Raw genomic sequence first — 18,903 nt, 5'->3', positions numbered from 1 at the left:
CTCTCTCTCTCTCTCTCTCTATATATATATATATATATACCACTTGTTCTTTATCCATTCATCTGTTGATGGACATCTAGATTCTTTCCATAGTTTGGCTATTGTGGACATTGCTGCTATAAACACTCAGGTGCATGTCCCCCTTCAGATCACTACATTTGTATCTTTAAGGTAAATACCCAGTAGTGCGATTGCTAGGTTGTAGGGTAGCTCTATTTTCAACTTTTTGAGGAACCTCCATACTGTTCTCCAGAGTGGTTGCACCAGCTTGCATTCCCACCAACAGTGTAGAAGGGTTCCCCTTTCTCCACATCCTCGCCAGCATCTGTCATTTCCTGACTTGTTAATTTTGACCATTCTGACTGGGGTGAGGTGATATCTCATTGTGGTTTTGAATTGTATTTCCCTGATGCCGAATGATGTGGAGCACTTTTTCATGTGTCTGTTGGCCATCTGGATATCTTCTTTGCAGAAATGCCTGTTTATGTCCTCTGCCCATTTCTTGATTGGATTATTTGTTCTTTGGGTGTTGAGTTTGATAAGTTCTTTATAGATTTTGGATACTAGTCCTTTATCTGATATGTTGTTTGTGAATGTCCTCTTCCATTCTGACAATTGTCTTTCAGTTTTGTTGACTGTTTCCTTTGCTGTACAAAAGCTTTTGATCTTGATGAAGTCCCAATAGTTCATTTTTGCCCTTGCTTCCCTTGCCTTTGGTGATGTTTCTAGGAAGAAGTTCCTGTGGCTGAGGTCAAAGAGGTTGATGCCTGTGTTCTTCTCAAAGATTTTGATGGATTCCTTTCTCACACTGGAGTCCTTTATCCATTTGGAGTCTATTTTCATGTGTGGTGTAAGGAAATGGTCCAGTTTCATTTTTCTACATGTGGCTGTCCAGTTTTCCCAACACCATTTGTTGAAGAGACTATCTTTTTCCATTGGACATTCTTTCCATTTCCATTGGACATTCTTTCCTGCTTTGTTGAAGATTAATTGACCACAGAGTTGAGGATCTATTTCTGGACTTTCTATTCTGTTCCATTGATCTATGTGTCTGTTTTTGTGCCAGTACCATACTGTCTTGATGAAGATAGCTTTGTAATAGAGCTTGAAGTCTGGAATTGTGATGCCCCAACTTTAGCTTCCTTTTTCAACATTCCTCTGGCTATTCAAGGTCTTTTCTGGTTCTATATAAATTTTAGGATTATTTGTTCCATTTCTTTGAAAAAAAAAAAGATTGTATTTTGAGAGGGGCTGCATTAAACGTGTAGATTGTTTTAGGTAGCATAGGCATTTTCACAATATTTGTTCTTCCAGTCCATGAGCATGGAACATTTTTCCATTTCTTTGTGTCTTTCTCAATTTCTTTCATGAGTACTGTATAGTTTTCTGAGTAAAGATTCTTTGCCTCTTTGGTTAGAGGCACTATTCCTAGGTATCTTACGGTTTGGGGTGCAATTATAAATGGAATTGACTCCTTAATTTCTCTTTTTTCTGTCTTGTTGTTGGTATATAGAAATGCCACTGATTTCTGTGCATTGATTTTATATCCTGATACTTTACTGAATTCCTATACAAGTTCTACCAGATTTGGAGTGGAGTCTTTTGGGTTTTCCAAATAAAGTATCATATCATCTGCAAAGAGTGATAGTTTGACTTCTTCTTTGGCGATTTGGATGCCTTTAATTTCTTTTTGTTGTCTGATTGCTGATGCTAGGACTTCTAGTATTATGTTGAATAGCAGTGGTGATAGTGGATATCCCTGCTGTGTTTGTGACCTTAGTGGAAAAGCTCTCCATTTTTCTCCATTGAGAATGATATTTGTAGTGGGTTTTTCATAGATGGCTTTGATGATATTGAGGTATGTACCCTCTACCCCTACACTTTGAAGAGTTTTGATCAAGAAAGGATGCTGTACTTTCTCAAATGCTTTTTCAGCATCTATTGAGAGTATCATATGGTTCTTGTTCTTTCTTTTATTGATGTGTTGTATCACATTGATTGATTTGCAGATGTTGAACCAACCTAGCAGCCCTGGAATAAATCCCACTTGGTCATGGTGAATAATCCTTTTAATGTACTGTTGGATCCTATGGGCTAGTATTTTGGTGAGATTTTTGCATCTGTGTTCACCAAGATATTGGTCTGTAATTCTTTTTTTGATGGGATCTTTGTCTGGTTTTGGGATCAAGGTAATGCTGGCCTCATAAAATGAGTTTGGAAGTTTTCCTTCCATTTCTATTTTTTAGAACAGTTTCAGGAGAATAGGAATTAATTCTTCTTTAAATGTTTGGTAGAATTCTCCTGCGAAGCCCTCTGGCCCTAGGCCCTTGTTTGTTGGGAGATTTTTTTTTTCAATTTATTTATTTTCAGAAAAACATTATTCATTATTTTTTCACCACACCCAGTGCTCCATGCAAGCTGTGCCCTCTATAATACCCTCCACCTGGTACCCCAACCTCCCACCCCCCCGCCACTTCAAACCCCTCAGATTGTTTTTCAGAGTCCATAGTCTCTCAAGGTTCACCTCTCCTTCCAATTTACCCAAATTCCCTACTACTCTCTAACACCCCTTGTCCTCCATGCTATTTGTTATGCTCCACAAATAAGTGAAACCATATGATAATTGACTCTCTCTGCTTGACTGATTTCACTCAGCATAATCTCTTCCAGTCCCGTCCATGTTGCTACAAAAGTTGGGTATTCATCCTTTCTGATGGAGGCATAATACTCCATAGTGTATATGGACCACATCTTCCTTATCCATTCATCCGTTGAAGGGCATCTTTGTTCTTTCCATAGTTTGGCGACTGTGGCCATTGCTGCTATAAACATTGGGGTACAGATGGCCCTTCTTTTCACGACATCTGTATCTTTGGGGTAAATACCCAGGAGTGCAATAGCAGGGTCATAGGGAAGCTCTATTTTTAATTTCTTGAGGAATCTCCACACTGTTCTCCAAAGAGGCTGCACCAACTTGCATTCCCACCAACAGTGTAAGAGGGTTCCCCTTTATCCACATCCTCTCCAACACATGTTGTTTCCTGTTTTGTTAATTTTGGCCATTCTAACTGGTGTAAGGTGATATATCAATGTGGTTTTAATTTGAATCTCCCTGATGGCTAATGATGATGAACACTTTTTCATGTGTCTGATAGCCATTTGTATGTCTTGATTGGAGAAGTGTCTGTTCATATCTTCTGCCCATTTTTTGATGTTTTTGCCTGTTTCATGTGTGTTGAGTTTGAGGAGTTCATTATAGATCCTGGATATCAACCTTTTGTCTGTACTGTCATTTGCAAATATCTTCTCCCATTCCGTGGGTTGCCTCTTTGTTTTTTTTTTGACTGTTTCCTTTGCTGTGCAGAAGCTTTTGATTTTGATGAAGTCCCAGAAGTTTATTTTCGCTTTTGTTTCCTTTGCCTTTGGAGACATATCTTGAAAGAAGTTGCTGTGGCTGATATCAAAGAGATTATTGCCTATGTTCTCCTCTAGGATTCTGATGGAGATTTTTTATGACTGCTTCAATCTCCTCTGAAAAATGATATCCTATTCTGTCTTTCTCTTCAGTTTATTTACCTAAATTTGCTCAGAACTCAAGAGACTAAGAGAAGAGTGCTATTTATTGGTCCCTTAAATCTTACCAGTCTTATTGCCTAGTTTTCTGCTTTCAGATTTAAGGACTTTCTTTTTGTGAATGCATATTACATTGAGGTTTAAACAACTTAGATTTCTACCTAGGGATGGATAATTAACAAGGCCCCTATTTAAATTTCAAAATAAAGTGGTTATTTACTTATTTCATTGCCTTATGTGTTATATGTTCATTACAAGCCAGTAGCGACCATTTGGAAATGCAGTTCTTCTCATTTCCTAAAATTTTGTCTGAATTTCCTAAATCATCAAACTCTGTCAACACTTTCAGAGAGAAGGATCTCTGTGGCACCTTGGTGGCTCAGTCAGTTAAGTGTCTGACTCTTGCTTTCAGCTCGGGTCATGATCTTAGGCTCCTGGGATCAAACCCTGAAATGGTCTCCATGGTTGGTGGGGAGTATGCTTGAGTATTCTCTCTCTACCATTCCTTCTGCTCATCCCCCTAGCTCTCTCTCTCTTTTCCTCTCAAATAAATAAAAAAAATCTTAAAAAAAAAAAAAAAGGAATAGAAGCATCCCTCTGCTGAAGTCGAAAAGTACTGAAAGCGGAAAAGGACAAGACAGAGCCTGGTTCTACAGTTGAGAAGTCTGGGCTGATAAAAACTTAATCACTGAAGTGGGCAGAGCCTGGGGAACTGATCCAGCAACCATGACCGGCTGCCTGCAGGAGGTTGGTAGTTACTAGGAAAGTCAGTTCTTTGTTCTTTTGGAATTTGTATTATGATAAAGTGATACTAAAATTGAAAGTGGTGTCAATCCAGAGGAAACAAAAAGAACAAGAAATCTCCCAGTCAGATTATATCTGGTAAGATCATGAGACCTCCAAATCAAACTACAATGCTTGGTCTTTTTTGTTATGAGAGCCAGTAAATATACTATCTTGCTTCATGAAGATGGGGGTATATCATAAAGTACCTCATTTTGATTGAAGCAGGAAAATAAAAATTAATTATTTAAAACAAAGGAAACTTAATACAGGGAATTGGTTCCCCAGGTGATAAAAGAGCTGAAAGCCAAAAGGGATAGTGAAGCAACCTGAGGACTGGCAGCAGCAGCAGGATGCCTATAAGCAGCAAGTTATTGGAGCCCAACAGCCAGGGTTACCTGGAGGAATTTGAAACCACAGACTTGTTTCTCTGCTACCAAGCTCTGCATCCAGGGATACTAACTAAACAGGAACAGATTTCAAAACAAACAAGTCAAGGTCCACCACAGACAATATTTGTAAATTAACTAATATCTTATTTCAAGGTGTCAAATGCTTTCCAACCAGAAAAAGAGAGTACACAAGAAGTACTTGCTCACTGCAACCATTGTTTTCCTTATTTCTCTCACCCAAACCATAAGAAATAAAGAAAATGAATACTATATTTTTCAAAACTCTCCAGGTAATTCAGATTATGTTTATACCACCTCTCATCCTTTCATTCTCCTTACCTGGAAACACTGTTCTACTTCATATCAAAATTCAAAATCTGAGCAATGGTGTACTTAAATGCTTCTATTCTTAATGATTTTCCCTCCTCCCCTAATTTAAAATTTGAAGGAAAAAAACTAACATATGAACAAATCCAAAGAAATGGTTTCTAAGATAAGGACCCCAAGACCATTAAAACCATATTTTTTCTTAATAATACCAGAGCTTCATACCAGAGAGTTTATTAAATCAAGAGAAAGAAAAACTTGAAGAAAGCACTATGGCTTTATGTGCACTTCAAAACTAAACTCTTTTTAAGACACAAATTGATTTGTATGTTTTAGAAGGGGGAAAAGTGCACTCTTTGACCTCTCAAGTGCATAATTAGACACCTTGGCACCATCTGTAATGATTTGGCCCCAATCCTACTTATAAAAGTAAAAGTAGAGGCAGCAGAACCCAGGTCTGAAACTAGGGAACAATTAGTTCCATCCATTAGTGGAAATTTTATGAGTTCAGTAAATGAGGAGTGTCTGGTTGAGTGCTTAGGAGGAAAAGGGGAATTTGGTATAGGAAAGCTTTAATATACTACTTATTTGGAACCTTCTCAGGAATCTTAAGGTCATCTGCCTTCCAGCCCCAAAGAAATACAACCCTGCAAAAACCTCTCTGGCCATTTGCAACTGGCCTCACTAAGCTTTCCCTTAGGGCCTGAAACACTGACCCTTCTGCTGACTCAGGCAGACAGATTATCCTTAGGCCTTTTCAGCATCCACATATCTAGCCTCATCTGTCCTGCACAGAATATGAGGCTAAGATAATATCCATGGGTATGCCAAGGCTGCAGTAATCAGATTGAACCCTCATTCTGGGAGGTGGCATTTGGGCAGTTAATTAAGGGAGAATGTAGGGTTCCTGAGATGACCAAGAGAGTTACCTAAGTAAGAATGTAGAAACCGGAAGTCTAGTGTGATGACACATGATCAGAGACAGAAGAGAAATTCAGACATTAGTGGCTGTGACAAATCTTTTCAATAACACCTTCCCAAGCTGTCTGGGTGGTTCAGTCTGTCAACTGTCAGATTCTTGATTTTGGCTCAGGTGGTGATAACCTCAGGGTCATGAGATCTAGTCCTGTATAGGGCTTCGAGCTCAGTGGGGAATCTGCCTGAGAGTCCCTCTCTCCCTCTCTTTCTGCCTCTCCCTCCACTCACGCTCTAAATAAATAAATAGGCAAAGGAAACAAAAATGAAAATGAAGTTTTGGGACTTCATCAAGATCAAAAGCTTCTGCACAGCAAAGGAAACAGTCAACAAAACAAAGAGGCAACCCACCGAATGGGAGAAGATATTCGCAAATGACACTACAGACTAAGGGCTGATATCCAAGATCTATAAAGAACTCCTCAAACTCAACACACACAAAACAGATAATCATGTCAAAAATGGGTAGACGACATGGACAGACACTTCTCCAAAGAAAGCATACAAATGGCTAACAGACATATGAAAAAATGTTCATCATCATTAGCCATCAGGGAGATTCAAATCAAAACCACATTAAGTGGTTCCCACCTTACAACAGTTAGAATGGCCAAAATTAATAAGACAGTAAACGATAAGTGTTGGGAAGGATGTGGAGAAAGGGGAACCCTCTTACACTGTTGGTGGGAATGCAAGTTGGTGCTGCCACTTTGGAAAACAGTGTGAAGATTCCTTAAGAAATTAAAAATAGAGCTTCCCTATGACTCTGCAATTGCACTACTGGGTATTTACCCCAAAGACACAGATGTAGTGAACAGAAGGGCCATCTGTACCCCAATATTCATAGCAGCAATGGACATAGCTGCCAAACTGTGGAAAGAGTCAAGATGCCCTTCAAAAGATGAGTGGACAAAGAAGATACGGTCCATATATACAATGGAGTGTTATGCCTTCATATATACAATGGAGTGTTATGCCCAAATACATATTTGGGTATTCATCCTTCTCTCCAGAACGAGACTGGAGGAGATTATGCTGAGTAAAGTAAGTCAAGCAAAGATAGTCAATTATCATATGGTTTCACTTACTTGTGGAGCATAAGGAATAACACGGAGGACATGGGGAAACAGGGAGAAGTGAGTTGGAAATGGGAGGGGAAGACAAACCATGAGAGACTGTGGACTCTGAGAAACCAACAAGGTTTTAGAGGGGAGGAGCTGGGAGGGTTGGGAAGGCCCGGTGGTGGATATTAAAGACACATATTGCATGGAGCACTGGGTATGATTCATAAACAATGAATCTTGGAACACTGAAAAAATAAAATTAAATTTAAAAAAAACAAAAATGAATAAATAAATAAATATCATATAATATTAAAAGTAAAGTAACACATCTTCCCCATCAACCTGGAAAGTGTTCCTCAGGATGCCTGATTCTGACATCACCTATTCCCTAGGGATATCCAAGATTTCAGAATGCACTGAGGATCACATAGTGGGCAGCTAAAAGTCCTCAAAGAGCTTTATCTCTTTCTTATATTGATGCTATCCATCTATTTATTCATTTATTTTTTTGGCATTGCCTTTCCTTCCTCTCCACACTCACCTTCATTATCAGAATAGGTTTCAACTGCAAATTAAAAAAATTAAGGGGTATTTTAAAGTTCTCTCCCCATAGTATATTATATTTTGAAGGGCTAGTCTTCACAGGGTATTTGGTACTTTTTAATAATAGTAAAATCATCTTGCCAATTGCAAAGACTTTATAATCCAATCATTTCTCTTAATTTACTTCCTTCCTAATTTGTAAAATAAAATTGTTTTTATTGATTAATCTATAATTGATAATCCCACATTATTTAAAATTGATTAAATTTTCTTTATAAGGACAAGAATATTTTCCTAAAATAATATAATTTAATGTGTTTAAGAAAGAAGAAAGCAAAATAAGGATAAGACATAAAATGCTGCTGGTGGTAAAGCTAATGCCAAAACCACACACACACACACAGAGTACACACTGAGATCAAAACAATTGCATTTCAATAAGTGGCCTAGGAGTTTATCTCTAAGCTAACAGAGAACATAAAAATGCAATCATGGCAGCTGATCCATCAAACAATTTATAGGGTCCATTAGATAAAAGAGCTAGTCCTGACATGAAAACTGAAACAAAATCCTCTCATACAAAATAATAAAATACTTATCAATAACAAACATACCAAAAACACAGAATATTTTAGGGCCATTTCTTGAAGTACTCTTAGATATAAGCTTTATTATCATGATAAAGCCCAATTCTACCAAAGAGGTGAAGCTAGTTCACAGTTATAGGGGTTAGCTCAATGCTGGCGTAATTAACAAAGGAATAGGTTTAAGACTGTGTGTAAGTAAGAATGGATGCTTAAAGTATGATAAATCTTCTTTAAAGGTTAATTCTCTCATTTAGACTTTGACAGCTATAAGGGGCAATGAGTTTGCTCTCTAGCCTCTGGACTTCTGCTCTTTTGTGTTGTTAGTTAAAAACTAACCCCTATGCCTTAACAGTATAGGTAGGGTTTTATAAGACAGCATTTTCATAAAAATTTCACCTTACAAGGACATACACCTAACTGGAATATATCCTGCATCTGCTCAGGGATTAATGAAGGACAGGATCAAAGTTTTCCTTATGCATTTTTTTGGATCAATGTTGATGTTCAGACCACAGCATTGTCGAGATCCCTAAGTTCTATTACATTTAATTTTGCTCTAATAAGTTTGGCCTGGAAAAATGTAAACATGATTATTAATAACTTCATGTATTCATTCATTCAATAAATGTCTATGAGCCCCTGTTATGCTTCAGACGCTCTTCTAGGTGCTGGAGAAATACAGCACAAAACAGACAAAAATCCTATCTTCAAGGATCTCACCTTCTAATGAATACTGGAATTGGTCACAAACAAATTTCAATAAAACATTCCTTGAATATTCGGTTTTGAGAAAGCCTATTTCTAAGCACATCCTTCAAAATAAACTGTTTTAAAAACTAAACTACATCTCATTGTCAAACACAGAGCTCTTCTTAAATTTAGTGTCTTTTTTGTGATCATTTTGGAGACCAGGATTTTTCTTGTCATTTTTATGTTATCTGAGGAAATGTTATAGTATATTTTTATTAAGGGACTTCCAATATGAATACTTACTACAAATACACAAAGTCATTACTTTTGCAGCATTATATTAATGGTGGCATTGTGTATATTCTTGTGTGGCATATTTTAATATTTTATTCAATATTGAAAACTGAGTTTTCCAAGAAACTCATCTCAAAAGTCTGTTTCCAATAACAAGTGCTTATCAAATCTGACAGTTTTGTAAAACACATTTCATATTTTATCTTCTGTGTTTAGTTTTTGCAAATTAATGCTAATTTCTATATTCTCTATGTCTTGTGTATACATTAAATTCTTATAAATCAACCAAATAGGTGCTTCTGTTTAGTGAGAAATTGACATTAATCAAAGATATTATCAAAGAAGTGAGAAATAGATTATAATTTCATTAAACTCATATTTTTAAAAGGATAGCTAATTCATAAAATAATACTGGATTATGATGTGCAATAATTTAGAAAGAGTATTTATGCCCAGATTTATAGACTAAATTTCTTCAAAGGGAGTTGTAATACTCCATTTTGTCTATTATTTTGTAAAAGCTATATCATAAATTATATAACTCAAGCATCTTGGAAACTATATAATTTATATGAAATAGTTCACATAATAGTATTAGAAATGTGCTATATTAATGCAATGTTTTTTTAGGAAAAAGAGTTTTTGAGTCATGAAAATGGACAAAAGTAGGAAGAAACACTGAAGGGATATAGAACAGTCTCCTAAAGCACAAAATGCTATAAATGTGATTTTTTTTTTGGTCATAGCTATTTGTCATAGTAAATATTTAGGTACATTAATTTAAAGGACTGTATATAATTTAAAATATGGGAAAAATGATCTATTAAATGAATATAAAAACTCCCAAGGGGGTTTTATTTTAGGCAAAGTGGTAATTAGGTGAATTTATAAGTAGGAAAACTGGCTCTTTTAAGGCAGAATTTTTCCAAAGACAAAAATGCAGACCAGGTAGAAAGGAAGCAGAGATTTACGAGAGCAATTATGAAATTTGAACTCATATTACATATTTTCAAATGACACCAAAAAAGATCTTTAACAAATGGGATTAGAAGGAAAATAGCAATAGCTCACATGTATTGATGCACTGAGCCCTTCGTTTCTGTTCTAGTCACTTTATATGTGTTTCGTTGTTGTTTGTTTTGTTTTTAGACGCTGTCATTTTCTGCCAACCTTACTCCATTTTGTTTGCATTTGTAGAAGAGCAGCTTAAAACCACTCAGTCCTTGTTCCTACCCATTCAGTGGCCTGAGCAGCCGAAGATGCAGACCAGTCTTCAGCGGCCAGCTGGGCGTTCCAGTCTTCAGTAAGGAACTGCTGACTAGGCACCAAGGGCCAATCTGTGACTTCAGGTTGAGTAGCAGTGAACTCAGGAGGTGGAGCCCTCCATTTCACCCAGACATTCCTCCTTGGTCACAGGCTTTTCAGCAGAAGCCTGCTCTTCTTTTTCAATTTCTTTAGGATCTCTGTAGAAGTAGAGATCAGGCCTGACCTCCCATGGTTTTTCACAGGAAATGGTGCCATACATGTGTAGAACTTCTGGGATCAGCATCCACCACATCAGACCTACTGAGGTAGCTCCCTTGTTGTTACAAGAGATAGCAATGTCCACATAGCACAGAGGAGAATCTGTGTTTAAACAGCAGTGCTAGACAGATTAACATGGGACCACCTCTGTGAGAGGCTGGTGGTCAGCTCTGGGATCAGGAGCCACCAGAGTCCCAGTTCCAGGAAGGCTGTCAGGATCTGGTTAGTAAAGGTACCAGGAATAATGCTGTCAACAGTAGGAGTGGCTCCAGTAGCAGCAGCAAATTTCAGCACAGCTCGCTGGCCAGTATTCTTGGATGATCTGACACTAACGTCAGCTGGGTTTTGAATGCAACAACTATAGGAGCTGCCAACAGAAGCCTCTCCCTAGTTCTCTTCAAATACATGGTGTAGATGCCATTACTTTTCCTTTTGTAAATGTACACTTCTGTTTGGAAGTCAAGTTTGGTGCCACCTAAGGGGATTCCTGCTGCAAGACATTTGAGGACACCCTCCTCCTTCATTTGCAGGGCATCAAGGGCTCCAGACATTGTGAGAATTTCCCTTTAAGTTACAACGGGAACTCAAAACAATGCAACAATGCCATAGGACCCCTCCCTGGGTAACATTAGAAAAAAGACTCATTAGTCTTCACAACCCTTCAGAATCAACACTAGTATTATCTCTATCTTGCAGACAAGGAGACTGAGTCACAAAGACTCAGAAAAACTCGTTCAAGTTCGTCAGCTAGGAAGTTGTACTCAGATATTCTGTACTCAGAACCACTATCATGTGCCTATTACAGCAAATATTTTTTTTAAATCACATTTAAAATGAAAAATAGAGGCATATTCTGTAAGTTAGTTAGACACTAGTGTCTATTATATCTTGTATCACTCAAATTTGGAAATGAAAGGAGAGATGGGGAAAAAAGGATGGAAGGTAATTTCGTAAGTGATGAATCACTAAATTCTACATCTGAAACTAACATTACACTGTATACTTAACTAATTGGAACTTAAATAGAAATCTGGAGAAAGAAAAATAAGTAAATAAATGATAAGATTGAAAATAAATAAAATAGAGAAAAAACTATTTAAACTGTCTCCCTAAAAAATTTTTGGTGTGCAGATAATCTAAATAACTGAAAATCATTTTTAGTAGTTTCTGGTTATCTTAGGGAACATATGTGTTTACGAATGCACACACATGTATCCCATAATTATAATATATTACATGTACATGTATGTACATACAATGTACATAATACATTGCACATACACATATATTTGTGTCATACAATACATGCCATATGTATATACATATATACTTATGCATATATCAATACTTATAAATCTTCAATAAATATCTGTTGGCTGAATGAAGGAATGAATATATACATATAAATTTTTTGGAAGCTATACATGCACTGTTCAAAGACCTCCAATAAAGAGGCACCTGGGTGGCTCAGTTGTTCAAGCATTGATATGAGCTCAGATCATGATCTCAGGGTGGCTCAGCTTTCAGCTGGAATCTGCCGGAATTTCTCTCTGTACCTCTGCCTCTACCCCTCCCCCTCTCATGCTCTGTCTTTCTTTCAAATACATACAAACATACATACATACTTACTTACATACATACATAAATACTTACGTGAATCCACCCAAAGCAATACAGCAGCTGTTACCCAAAGAACAAGATTTGCTGGAGTTTTTTTTGGGGGGGGGGAGGCATTGTTTTTGTTTGGTCAAAAGTCTCATCGAATGAATGTCCAGTTCCCCAGTTAAGTACATGGGAAATCAGAGCATCACCACAGTCAGATGATAAACACAACTACCTATATTTCTTACTTTTGAACTTAGGTGCCACCTTCCACCAAAACTCTTTCATTTACTCTGTAGATCTCTCTCGATAATCATGCAGCCATAATTTACGTAAGTATTAAAACTAAAATTCTCTTAGAAATAATCTTTCTCCCCACTCTTCTCTTTGCCTTTCAGTAATTACTGTACCTGTGGGTAGGTGGTATAAAGGCTATGAAGTATTTTAACAGATTTTTTTTTTTGGTTTCATGATTAACTGATACAAAACTGAAGTGTTACCCTTCTTACATGTAATCAAGTAAAGATTATAGTTTTGATTAGCCATTGAATAAGTCCAGAAACATAATCAGATACTTGCCTATTTTGTCAACCTCTGATTTAGAGTCTTTATTGCAATTGAATGGCCCTAATCGACTAACAAATAAGATATCTGATTTAAATAGACAAGGAATAAAATGGTTTTGCTATGAAAAGTTTCCTTCTCACTTATGCAAAGAGATGAGTTAAAACCTTCTTAATGGTCCATTAAAGACCATAAGCATTTGATATGTAGGGAAAGATGACTTTCAGTGTTCTAAGTTAGAACCTTTATTTTATCATCTCTTTTTCTTGAATCAATCAAAAATATTTCTTGGACTCTTGCAATATAAAGCACCAAAGCAAGAAGAATCATAATCTCTACCTAGAAATGTTCATCTCATTAGAAAAATAATGCTACTAGATAAGAAAAAGTAGAAAATTAAAATATCTGTGAAGTATAAAATTGTGCCATACAGACAATAAATCTTCATTTTCAAATGCTCATTTTATTTATTTTATTTTATTTATTTGACAGAGAGAGATCACAGTAGGCAGAGAGGCAGGCAGAGAGAGAGGGGGAAGCAGGCTCCCCGCCGAGCAGAGAGCCTGATGCGGGGCTCAATCCCAGGACCCTGGGATCATGACCTGAGCCGAAGGCAGTGGCTTAACCCACTGAGCCACCCAGGCGCCCCAAATCTTCATTTTCTATTTTTGTCAAGATCTTTTTATTCTTTTAATAGCTCCTCTACCTTCAAATATTGGGTATATTTATGGCTAATTTTTCCACCCTTTTCTCTACACACTTCTCCAATGATCTCATGCTTTGCCATAGCTATGAAATCATACAGATTTAGTGCTTCCTGAATGTACTTGCCCAGTACAGACCTCAGACATGAGGGCCTGCTGACTATTCTATACATCTGCTTAAATAGCTCAAATGTTCCTGAAATGTAGCCTCTCAAAAACTGATCTCTTGATCTTCCTTTTCTCACACTAAATTTGCTCCATCTCTAGATTTCTCAATCTCTATACTGCTAAAGCCAGAAATCTGAGAATTGTCTTTGATATCTTACCACTTCTCCTTGACTCCTATATTTAGTCCATTTTAAAGTCTTGTTAATTTGACTTCCAAAATATTACTTAAATCCATTTACATCCTCTTGTCATTCAGATTGCTTATCTGGCTGCCCAGCACTCGTCCTTTTTTGCCCTCCTCCCTCCTCCATCCACTCTCCACAGGGCAGCCCAAATGACCAATTTAAAATGAAAATCTCATGATGTTCCTTTTTCTTAAGTCTTCAAGAACTTCCCAGTGTTTAAGATCAAGTATGAGTAAAATCTATCATATACCTTGCCACCTTTATGCCTCAAATAAAATTGTTATTTTTTATAAAACAATAATTTGTTAATTTTCTTTTCAATGTTATACATGGTTTTATTTGGATTGTTAAAATATTTCTTATGGGTAGTTTTCATTTTTGCTTTGGTTTTATTGGATTGTCTGTTTATGCACCCATACTAGACTTTAAGCTTCATGAAGCAGGGATCATGTCTCCTTATACACACAATCTCATTTAATCCTCAAAATAACTCTATTTTATTTATTATCTCTATTTTATGAAAATGCCTACTTGAGGAAAATGGCTTAGAGAAGATGAGTGGCTTTCCTGAGGACATACATCTGATATAATGAAAAATTTGATTTAAGACAAGATCTATGGGAAGCTGAAGGCTATAATTATCTGTAGTGTTGAATCATCTCCCATAGGAGATGTCCAAAAGCACAGCTATACTAGGAACTTCCTTCTGTAAATTATTAATGAGATACAATCAAGATGAAAGGAAGGAAGGAGGTCTCAAAAATGTCAAATGTCAAACAATTCATTAAGTGAATGATTATAAGGGAGGTAGGGTAAGAAACTGCCCCACTTTTGGGGGGGCAGGCCAAATAGTTCTTTTATATATAAAAACTTCAAGTGCTAAGAGCCTTCAGAAAGATGACCCAAATCCCAATTCCTCTCTTTCAGTTTCCTAATATGTAAATACTTTTAAGAGTTAAGAATTAAATAAGGAAATAGGTATGATGTATTTAGCATAGTTTTACAATCAAATAATACTTATAGTATATTCCTTAGTCTTTTTTCAGCACAGTTGTACAATCGCATAGCAAGGGAAGAGATGCTGGAGAATGTGTTGTCAGTTTTAAGTCTGAGGGTGCTTATGGTTAAGTAGCAGTGAATATAGAGTAATTCCAGTCAAGCAAAATTGAATCCCCCAGGTTCAGGAATTGGAATGCGCTCCAATTCCCTGTACTTGATGATAACTCCTTCTAGAATCTATGGAGAACTTTACAGATGAATTCAACTCATGATTCTTTCAAGCCCCGATGTTATCCTTCTTACTTTATTCTGTATACTTAAGTCTCTCCTATAGTATCCTTCAAGGATCCCCTAGTGCCTTGCCCTTACAAATCCATCTAGAACTCTAGTTCTTATACCTACATCCTTTGTTCCCCTTCTTAGAGCAACTTTTCCCAGGGCTGCCTGCTTGTACTGAGATATATCATCTCAGGGAATATTGGATTTCCTATTGTTGCACTTGGAGTTCCTATTGAGAAACCCTCCCCGAGTTGTAGTGATCATGCTAGCAATCACTAGTTGTCCATAATGGTTTTTGATACCTTGTTCTGCTAATACTCTCCTCTTCCTTCTTCTCTATCCACAAAATAAGATGTAGGTTTTGTTGTTCATCATTCCACCATGTGTGGAAGTAGTAATGAAATCATGTTCAATTCCTTTATTCCATAATGCAATGTAATTAACTTCTCTGTTATTAACCCCTATTAAAAGGTTAAAATTCTAAAGACTCAAGACATATGGACACTGACAAAAGAAAATATTTGAAGGTGGGAGAATTTCTAACATCACTCCAGAATAAAGCTAATATATTCAAAAGTAGTTCATAGCATAGTTTTTTAAAGCACAAGAAAACTGTCATTTCTTTAGAACTGATATTAATAATTATGGAATAATTATGAATTGTAATCATTAAAAGCACTTTGGAGAATAGTTTCAAAATGCTTCTATATTACTGGCCTTGGGGAAACAAAAAAGGGAATCAAACTCAGGAACCCTCCCAATATTTCTGTCACCCGTATTTCTAATTTCTAATTTCTGATGACCCTGCTCCCATTCCTAAATGCCATCCCTTTCCTCATGACGCATAAACCAAAAAAAAGAGATGTTTCTCCAGTCCATTGTCTGCATCCATCACAACTCACCCCTATCACAGACCTTTCCTTCCCTGGCCACACTACTTCTTACTGACTGCTCTTTCTTAGACCCTTGCTCTAACTAGTGTTAACTCTTCTATGACTAGTGTCATAGGGCACAGAATGGGCATGGGACTTAAACTCTGGTTACCTATGGAGTTCTATCATGCCTTTCCCAGTATAACCAGATGCATTCATTTCATCATTGGTTGCTGTCAGGTTAGCAGCCTGTCTTCTTCTGTGCAATTATTTGTGAAAACAAATGAATACATAACAAATAAGACTTATGAGAAAAGGGAGAAATGAATATGAGTCCATGGTCCATGACCCCTCTCCATTGACATGTAAAGATATTAAAATAAATCAATGAACTGGCAAGGACCTGGAATCCAACTAAGAGCAATAAGACACCTGGGGAGAGCATAGCATAGAAGATAGAAGGATTTTGAAAGCAGGAGTATGTCTCTTTATCAAAGCTATGGGTGAGCTGAAAGTTCTAGTTCTCCCCACATAGACCACTGAAAATCCAATTACTAGGAGCACAATTAATTTTGGTAATATGAGTGTACTTTATGGGCCATGGCAGAGTGAACTGCCCTGAATTGAAAAAGATTTTTGCCACTCATGGAGCTATTGTTTCAGGACAAATCAAATCCAAGGCAGGAAGGAATACAGTGCCATCAGTAGTAGATTTTTAGCTACTAATGGTGGCATGGAGGTTTCAGAAACAGAGGTCAATATGGTGTCTGCCTTCTAGGAGGGCATCAGTTTCTATTCACTCAGAAGGAAGCAGCATGACAGAAATGGTAGGAAATGGTTTGTGAACTTTATGTACTCCCCTGGAGAACTTCAGATATATTTAGGGAGAGAAACATCTGGAAATATTAGGAAGTTTTATCGTGAGATAGATGGGCAACAAATATTCTTATGATTTGGGGTAATGATGAGATTGTGTGTGTGCTTTCTTTTTTAATTTTTGATCTAAAAACTGCTAAAATTCCCTTATAGCCTCACTCTTTTCTAAGAATATTTGAACTTAGATAGTTCAAGGAAATCCTGTTTTCCCCAATATAAGAGAAACCACTGCTGTCTATCTTTAATAATAATTGAATTTTTTATGGGCTACATGGTTTCTCTGAATAAATATTACATCTCTCAGTCTTCTTATAGGTATATATGGCCATGTGAAGAAGTTCTGACTAATGAGACATATTTATAATTTTTGTATAGGAACCTACCATAAGTTTGTAGGAACCTAAAAAACAGCTGACACGTGTTCCTTATTTTTTCTTCCTTCCTTCTTCCATCTGCTTGCCAGGAACATCATACCACCACCTTGAATGATAATGATGAAGGCAGTATCCTAGAAAGAGTAAGGCAGTGAGACAAGGATGTCGTGTTCTTGATGAACTCATGGATCAGAGCTATCACATGAGCCCAGGAAAGCACAAGACAGAATTTTCCTTCACGCCTGGTACCTGGACTGGGAGGGCCAGAAAAGCTGGGGGCTGAATAGGCAACTCTTGTTCCATGGAGCTTTTAATGGAAGCTAGATTAGCTAAACTATCTCTTGGTTTCCCTTCTACCCTGCAAACTGTTCCTTCTCAGTCAGTCCAAAATGGGTTATTTTCCTCTGCCTTCTGCCTGCTTTTCAAAGTCCTGCCCTCTGCACATTTGTCTTCTTCCTCCACACTCTCTCCCCAGGTAATGCAATTACTTCCAGAGAGTGCTAAGTGACCAAGCTCTGTGTAGAATGACGTTAAAAACATTTGCAACATGACTCCAACTTTGTATTCTCTACTCTCCCCAAAATGTCAATAGCATTTGCAGCAAAAACACATATTGAAATTACCCTGCCTTTTGCCTTCCCTCCCTCTGGAATAACCAGTCCTTCCTTTCTATCATATGTGATAATACATGCCTACTGTCTGACACAGTCAGCCCTCAACAAATATTAGTTTCAAAACAGAAACAAAGTCCATATGTCACTTTTTTTTTTGAGATCATGTCCGATATCCTCAGAAAAAACTAACCATTGTCTCTTCTCTGCTTCCATAGCAGTTCATCTTAGACTTGTATTTACTACAGCACATATTACATTGTATTGGAATTGGTTGCTTGAATATTTGTCCCATGCCCCTCTAAGAAAGGTTGCAAGTAGCCAGCCCAGGGGTCAAAAATCATGCCACCGAGTAGTCTGTTTGGCCAGCACAATATTGGTAAACAACTGAATTTGAAGGATTTGGCAGGCATTCTCCAATGCCTCAAGCCCCAGCTCTCCCTACTATCTTATTTCTGCTTTTTATCAATGCTTCCTCCAAAACAAGTCTTTAAGGACACAGCTCTTCTAAGACACAAGATACTGGAGTTTGAAATAGTATAAATGCTTTCCTGAGTTCTGCATTCTACCCTGGGAAAATCAGAACAGAAAGTAGGAGGACAGAAACCAGGATTTAATTCTCTCCAGTTTTACTAAGGAATAACAATCACTACTGCTCCCCCAGCAAACAATGGCAATTCCAGTCAAATCACAACCATCATCTTCCTCTCATTCTTTATATAGTCACAGTGAAGCTGAAAGATCTCTCAAAACACAAAATTGCTTTTGCTAGCCTTTTCAACCTTGACATAGAAGACAATCTTCCTCCCAGCATACATTTGAAAAGGGGGAATTTTACTTACCCCAAATAAACTTGGTGCATCTCATTATTAAAAAAAAAAAAAGAAAAGAAAGAAAGAGAAAGAAAGAAAATGCAC

At 37.1% G+C, this 18,903-nt stretch overlaps 1 pseudogene; it reads right to left on the bottom strand.

Annotated features, from left to right (window-relative positions):
• Positions 1-10,434: 10,434 nt before the first annotated feature.
• Positions 10,435-11,303, bottom strand: LOC122903533 (annotated as a pseudogene).
• Between the last annotated feature and the right edge of the window lie 7,600 nt (positions 11,304-18,903).

Source organism: Neovison vison, chromosome 3 (genome assembly GCF_020171115.1).
Source record: "Neovison vison isolate M4711 chromosome 3, ASM_NN_V1, whole genome shotgun sequence".
Taxonomy (NCBI): Eukaryota; Metazoa; Chordata; class Mammalia; order Carnivora; family Mustelidae; genus Neogale; species Neogale vison.
The sequence above is the reverse complement of the archived record's forward strand: the minus strand, read 5'-3'. Positions and strand labels throughout refer to the sequence as shown.